Consider the following 8,699-nt stretch of genomic DNA (forward strand, 5'->3'; position numbering starts at 1 on the left):
TATTTATTTATTTAATTGGCTGTGTTGGGTCTTTTTTGCTGTGCACAGGCTTTCTTTTTAGTTGCGGTGAGTGGGGACTACCCTTCGCTGTGGTGCGCAGGCTCCTCATTGCTGTGGCTTCTTATGTTGCGGAGCATGGGCTCTAGGCACGTGAGCTTCAGTAGTTGCAGCACATGGGCTCAACAGTTGTGGTGCATGGGCTTAGTTGCTCCACGGCCGGTGGGATCTTCCTGGAGCAGGGATCGAACCCATGTCCCCTGCATTAGCAGGCAGATTCTCAACCACTGTGCCACCTAGGAAGCCCCATAACATATTTTTTATTCTATTTTTTAACTTTTTTTAATTTTTAGCCTTTTTATATATTTCTATTTCTAGCTAGCTTTTTTTTAGTGCTGTTTATCTCCCCATCTTTTCTTCTCTATCTTTAATACATTTCTATTATTTTCTTTTCTATATTCAAGGCATACTATGCTCTTCTGTTGTTCTGTTTTCTATCCCTTTTTATTTTATCTTATTATACTTTTAATCAATATTATTGGCATGCTCTGTTTCCTTGCTTTATTCTTCAGATGACCCACTGCTTTGGTTTTTATTAGGTTTTGTCTTTATCTTAGTTCTAATTACAATCATTTGATTTCGTTTTGGGAATCTTCAGTCTATGTGGTTTTTCTCTTCCTCTTTGTTACATTTGCTCCGTTTTTATTTGATCTCTGTTATATTTGGTCCTCATTTTCACAATTTCCCTGGGTATTTTTGGTTTTTTATTGTTGTTGTTTTCTTTTGTTTTGGTTTTGGTTTTGAATTTTCATTGGTTTTCTCTTTAGTTGTCTGATTGCATTCTGGGGTTCTTCTGTCAGGTTGTTCTAGCACTTTATGTTCTATTGGGTTCTGTTTTTGTGTTTCTTCCACATGTACGTTTTCCTTGATTCAGTATTTGTTTGTTTGACTTAAACTTTAACCATTAGGCTGGGTCTTGGATAGTCTTTTTTAATCTCCTTTATTGCCAAGATGAGCAGCCTCTGGGGTCTGGATTCCTCGATCAGAAGTCAAGTCAGAGGCTCTGGGGAGGGAGCACTGAGGCCAGGATGTTAGACCACTAGAGAGTCCTCAGCCACAGGGAAGATTAACTGCAGAGAACTCTTACGGAGGCTTCTATCAGAGTCTAAGACCTGGCTTCACCCGACTGCCTGCAACTGCCAGTGCTGGGTACCTCACACCAAACTACAAACAAGACAGGAATACAAACCCACCCATCAGCACACAGTCTATCTAAAGCCATATTAAGCTCACAGATACCCTAAAACACACCACCTGACATGGCCCTGCTCATTAGAGGGAAAAGATTCAGATCCATACACCAGAAAGCAGGCACCAGATGCGCCCACCAGGAAGCCTACTCAAAACACTGGACCAACCCTACCACAGGGGGCAGAGAACAGAAACGAGGAATTACTACCAGGCAGTATAGGGAAACAAGACAGCAAACACTATAAATTAGACAAAATGAGAAAACAAAGAAACACCTTGCAGGCAAAGGAACAAGATAAAATCCCACAAGAACAAGTAAATGAAGAGGAAATAGGCAAACTGCCTGAAAAAGAATTCAGAGGAATGACAGAAAATATGATCCAAAATCTCAAAAACAAAATAGAGGAAAATACAAGAAACATTTAATAAGGACCTAGAAGAACTAAAGAGCAAACAAACAGTAATAAACAACACAATAACTGAAATTAAAAATACTCCAGATGGAATAAATAGCAGAATAACTGAGGCAGAACAACAAGTAAGTGAGTTGGAAGATAGAATGAAGGAAATAACTGCCACAGAGCAGGAAAGAGAAAAAAGGATAAAAAGACTGGAAGACAGTCTCAGAGACCTTGGTGACAACATTAAGCACACCAACATTCAAATCATAGGTGTCCCAGAAGAAGAAGAAAAAAAAGAAAGGGTCTGAGAAAATATTTGAAGAGGTTATAGTGGAAAACTTTCCCAACATGGGAAAGGAAATAGTTAATCAAGTCCAAAAAACACAGAGAGTTCCGTACAGAATGAACCCAAGGAGAAACACATCGAGGCACATATTAATCAAACTAACGAAAATTACACACAAAGGAAAAATATTAAAAGCAGCAAGAGAAAAGCAACAAATAACATATAAGGGAAAACTCATAAGGATAACAGCTGGTCTTTCCACAAAAACTCTGCAGGCCAGAAGGGAGTGGTAGGATATACTTAAAGTTTTGAAAGAAAAAAATCCTACTGCTAATAATACTCTACCCAGCAAGAATCTCATTCAGATTCAATGGAGAAATCAAAAGCTTTACAGAAAAGTAAAAGTTAAGAGAATTCAGCACCACCAAACAAGCCTTACAACAATGCCTAAAGGAACTTCTCTAGGCAGGAAACACAAGAGAAGGAAAAGACCTACAAAAACAAACCCAAAACAATTAAGAAAATGTTAATAGGAACATACATGTCAATAATTACCTTAAATGTAAATGGATTAAATGCCCCAACCAAAAGACACAGACTGGCTGAATGGATACAAAAACAAGACCCTTACATATGCTGCCTACAAGAAACCCACTTCAGACCTAGGGTCACATACAGACTGAAAGTAAGGGGATGGAAAAAGATATTCCATGCAAATGGAAGTCAAAAGAAAGCTGGAGTACCAATACTCATATTAGACAAATTAGACTTTAAAGTAAAGACTATTACAAGAGACAAGGAAGGACACTACATAAAGATCAAGGGATCCATCCAAGAAGAACATATAACAATTGTAAATATCTATGAACCCAACATAGGAGCACCTCAATACATAACACAAATGCTACCAGCCATAAAAGGGGAAATTGACAGTAACACAATAATAGTAGGAGACTTTCACACCCCACTTACACCAAGGAACAGATCATCCAAAAGAAAATAAATAAGGAAACACAAACTTTAAATGACACATTAGACCATCTTGACTTAATTGATATTTATAGGACATTCCATCCAAAAACTACAGAACACACTTTCTTCTCAAGTGCACAAGGAACATTCTCCAGGATAGATCACATCTTGAGTCCCAAATCAAGCCTCAGTAAATTCAGGAAAAGTGAAATCATATCAAGCATCTTCTCTGATCACAATGCTATGAGACTAGATATCAATTACAGGAAAAAAACTGTAAAAAATACAAACACATGGAAGCTAAACAATATGTTATTAAACAAGCAAGAAATCACTGAAGAAATCAAAAAGGAACTCAAAAGATACGTAGAAACAAATGACAATGAAAACACAATAACCCAAAACCTATGGGATGCAACAAAAGCAGTTCTAAGAGGGAAGTTTAGGGCAGTACAATCCTACCTCAAGAAACAAGAAAAATCTCAAATAAACAACCTAACCTTACACCTAAAACAATTAGATAAAGAAGAACAAAGAAATGCCAAAGTGAGCAGAAGGAAAGAAATCATAAAGATCAGATGAGAAACAAATGAAAAACAAAGGAAGGAAACAATAGCAAAGATCAATGAAACTAAAAGCTGGTTCTTTGAGAAGATACACAAAATTGATAAACCATTAACCAGACTCACCAGGAAAAAAAGGGAGATCAATGGAACAGAACAGAAAGCCCAGAGATAAACTATGGTCAACTAATCTATGACAAAGGAACCAAGGATATACAATGGAGAAAAGGCAGCCTCTTCAATAAATGGTGCTGGGAAAACTGGATAGCTACATGTAAAAGAATGAGATTAGAACACTCCCTAACACCATACACAAAAATAAACTCAAAATGGATTAAAGACCTAATTGTAAGGCCAGACACTATAAAACTGCTAGAGGAAAACACAGGAAGAACACTCTAAATAACAGCAAGATCTTTTCTTATCCACCCCCTAGTGTAATGGAAATAAAAACAAAAATAATAAGTGGGACCTAATGAAACTTCAAAGCTTCTGCACAGCAAAGGAAACTATAAGCAAGACGAAAAGACAACCCTCAGAATGGGAAGAAACATTTGCAAACGAATCAACAGACAAAGGACTAATCTCCAAAATATATAAACAGCTCATCCAGCTCAATATCAAAAAAACAAGCAACCCAATCAAAACATGGGCAGGAGACCTAAATAGGCATTTCTCCAAAGATGACATATGGATGGCCAAGAGGCACATGAAAAGCTGCTCAACATCACTAATTATTAGAGAAATGCAAATCAAAACAACAATGAGGTATCACCTCACACTGGTCAGAATGGGCATCATCAGAAAATCTACAAACAGTAAATGCTGGAGAGGGTGTGGAGAAAAGGGAACGCTCTTGCACTGTTGGTGGGAATGTAAACTGATACAGCCACTGTGGAGAACAGTATGGAGGTTCCTTGCAAAACTAAAAATAGAGTTACCATACGACCCAGCAATCCCACTGCTGGGCATATACCCAGAGAACACCATAATTCAAAAAGACACATGCACTCCCATGTTCACTGCAGCACTATTTACGATAGCCAGGACATGGAAGCAACCTAAATGTCCATCAACAGATGAATGGTAAAAAAGATGTGGCACATATATACAATGGAATATTACTCAGCTGTAAAAAGCAAGGAAACTGGGACATTTCTAGAGACATGGATGGACCTAGAGACTGTCATACAGAGTGAAGTGAGTCAGAAAGAGAAAAACAAATACCATATATTAACACATATATGCGGATTATAGAAAAATGGTACAAATCAACCGGTTTGCAAGGCAGAAATAGAGACACAGATATAGAGAACAAACATATGGACACCAAGTGGGGAAAGCAGGGAGGGTTGGGGGGGAATTAATTGGGAGATTGGGATACCAAATTGTACGCTCTAAATATATGCAGTTTATTGGTATGTTAACTGTATCTCAATAAAAGTTCTAAAAAAAAAAAAAAAAGAAAGAAATGAAAAAGAAATGAAGGAAACAATAGCAAAGATTGATAAAACTAAAAGCTGGTTCTTTGAGAAGATAAACAAAATTGATAAACCATTAGCCAGACTCACCAGGAAAAAAAGGGAGAAGATGCAAATCAACAGAATTAGAAATGAAAAAGGAGAAGTAACAACCGACACTGCAGAAATAGAAAAGATCATGAGAGACTACTACAAGCAACTATATGTCAATAAATTGGATAATCTGGAAGAAGTGGATAAATTCCTAGAGAAGTACAATCTTTCAAGACTGAACCAGGAAGAAATAGAAAATATGAACAGACCAATCACAAGTACAGAAATTGAGACTGTGATTAAAAATCTCCCAACAAACAAAAGCCCAGGGCCAGATGGATTCACAGGTGAATTCTATCAAACACTTAGAGAAGAGCTAATAACTATCCTTCTCAAACTCTTCCAAAATATAGCAGAAGGAGGAACATTCCCAAACTCATTCTATGAGGGCACCATCACCCTAATACCAAAACCAGGCAGAGATGTCACAAAAAAAGAACATTACAGGCCAATGTTACTGATGAATACAGACGCAAAAATCCTCACCAAAATACTAGCAAATAGACTCCAAGAGCACATTAAAAAGATCATACGCCATGATCAAGTGGCGTTCATCCCTGGAATGCAAGGATTCTTCAATACATGCAAATCAATCAATGTGATACATCATATTAAGAAATTGAAGGATAAAAACCATATGATAATCTCAATAGATGCAGAAAGAGCTTTCAACAAAATTCAACATCCATTTATGATAAAAAAAAACTCCAAAAATGGGCACAAAAGGAAATTACCTCAACATAATAAAAGCCACATATGACAAACCAACAGCCAACATCATTCTAAGTGGTGAAAAACTGAAAGCATTCCCTCTAAGAACAGGAACAAGACAAGGGTGCCCACTCTCACCACTATTATTCAACATAGTTTTGGAAGTGTTAGCCACAGCAATCATAGAAGAAAATGAAATAAAAGGAAACCAAATTGGAAAAGAAGAAGTAAAATTGTCACTCTTTGTAGGTGACATGATATTATACATATAAAACCCTAAAGACTCTACCAGAAAACTGCTAGCACTCATTGATGAATTTAGTAAAGTAGCAAGATACAAAATTAACACACAGAAATCTCTTGGATTCCTATACACTAACAATGAAAGAGCAGAAAGAGAAATTAAGGAAACTCTCCAATTTACCACTGCAACAAAAAGAATAAAATACCTAGGAATAAACCTGCCTAAGGAGGCAAAAGACCTATATGCAGAAAACTATAACACACTGATGAAAGAAATCAAAGACAACACAAACAGATGGAGGGACACACCATGTTCTTGGATTGGAAGAATCAACACTGTGAAACTGACTGTACTACCCAAAGCAATTTACAGATTCAACACAATCCCTATCAAATTACCAATAGCATTTTTCACAGAACTAGAACAAGAAATTTTATGATTTGTATGGAAACACAAAAGACCCCGAATAGCCAAAGCAATCTTGAGAAGGAAAGATGGAGTTGGTGGAACTAGACTTCCTGACTTCAAACTATACTACAAGGCCACAGTGAGCAAGACAGTATGGTACTGGCACAAAAACAGAAAGGAAGACCAATGGAACAGAATAGAGAACCCAAAGGCAAACCTACACACATATTGACACCTTATCTTTGACAAAGGAGACAAGAATATACAATGGAGAAAAGGCAGCCTCTTCAATAAGTGGTGCTGGGAAAACTGGACAGCTACATGTAAAAGAATGGAATTAGAACACTTCCTAACACCATACACAAAAATAAACTCAAAATGGATTAAAAACCAAAATGTAAGGCCAGATACTATAAAACTCTTAGAGGAAAACATAGGCAGAACACTCCATGACATAGATCAAAGCAAGATCCTTTTTGACCCACCTCCTAGAATCATGGAAATAAAATAAAAACTAAACAAATGGGACCTAATGATATTTAAAAGCATTTGCACAGCGAAAGAAACCATAAACAAGACAAGAAGACAACCCTCAGAATGTGACAAAATATTTGCCAATGAAGCAACAGACAAAGGATTTATCTCCAAAATATACAAGCAGCTCATGAAGCTTAATACCAAAAAAGCAAATAACCCAATCCACAAATGGGCAGAAGACCTAAATAGACATTTCTCCCAAGAAGACATGCAGATGGCTAATAAACAATGAAAAGATGTTCAACATTACTACTCATTAGAGAAACGCAAGTCAAAGCCACAGTAAGGTATCACCTCACACTGGTCAAAATGGCCATCATCAAAAAATCTAGAAACAACAAATGCTGGAGAGGGTGCGGAGAAAAGGGAACCCTCCTGCACTGTTGGTGGGAATGTAAACTGGCAGAGCTACTATGGAAAACAGTATGGAGGTTCCTTAAAAAACTAAAACTAGAACTACCATATGACTCAGCAGTCCCACTCCTGGACACATACTCCCAGAAAACCATAATCCAAAAAGAAACATGTACCACAATGTTCATCGCAGCACTATTTACAATAGCCAGGACATGGAAGCAATCTAAATGCCCATCAACAGTTGAATGGATAAAACAAATGTGGCATATATATACAATGGAATACTACTCCGCCATAAAGGAACGAAACTGAGTTATATGTAGTGAGGTAGATGGACCTAGAGTCTGTCATACAGAACAAAGTAAGAGAAAAACAAATATCGTAAGCTAACTCACATATATGGAATCTAAAAAAATGGTACTGGTGAACCCAGTAACAGGGCAAGAATAAAGATGCAGATGTAGAGAATGGACTTGAGGACACGGGAGGGGGTGGTGAAGGGGGAAGCCGGGATGAAGTTAAAGAGTAGCACTGACATATATACACTACCAAATGTAAAACAGATAGCTAGTGGGAAGCTGCTGCATAACACAGGAAGATCAACTCGATGATGGATGATGACTTACAGGGCTGGGATATGGAGGGTGGGAGGGATATATGTATGGGGATATATGTATAAGTACAGCTGATTCACTTTTTTGTACAGCAAAGACTGGCACAACAGTGTAAAGCAATTATATTCCAATAAAGAGCTTTAAAAAAAAGAAATTGCTCCTTCTGTGTGGCCTGGACCTCAAGCTAGTTGAGACTAGGGGCTCCCTGCTCTTTTCCAATGGAGGAACTTCCCCTAAATCCAGCTTCCCATGGGACTAGGGGTTTCTTTCACAACATTCCACAGGCTCCGTGGTCCCCTGATGCTTGGCTTTGCTAGCCAAGCAACATAAACAGTAAATAGCTAGACCCAAACCACTAGCTGCCCAAGTATTCTGTTCGCCTTCCTACCAACAAACTTATGCCCATGCTTGCCCTGTAAGAGAACAGCAAGGGGAAAGTGCCCTATTAATGAATGTAAATGCACTGTGTATCCAGGAGCAGAGCCAGACCCCCTCATGGCTCTGTGTGTTGGGTAGTGGGGTGGGAGGATTGAGGGGCCCGTGACCTCTTTGATGACACAGTTTCAAAGATTCCTCAGTTAGACTCATTTCTTAACCCATTCCACATGACTGCAGAACTCATCACCAGTCCTGCTGATTACAAGTGGTGACCACAAAAGGACACGGAATTTGCCCTTCTGCATCTTCTAGAACAGGTGGTGATCGAGAAGGGATCCATTTTACACAATCCCTTACCAGAGATATAGCAAACCTCTGTTTGCTGGTTACTGTAAAAATTATACTT

The sequence above is a fragment of the Hippopotamus amphibius genome, chromosome 2, assembly GCF_030028045.1.
Source record: "Hippopotamus amphibius kiboko isolate mHipAmp2 chromosome 2, mHipAmp2.hap2, whole genome shotgun sequence".
NCBI lineage: Eukaryota > Metazoa > Chordata > Mammalia > Artiodactyla > Hippopotamidae > Hippopotamus > Hippopotamus amphibius.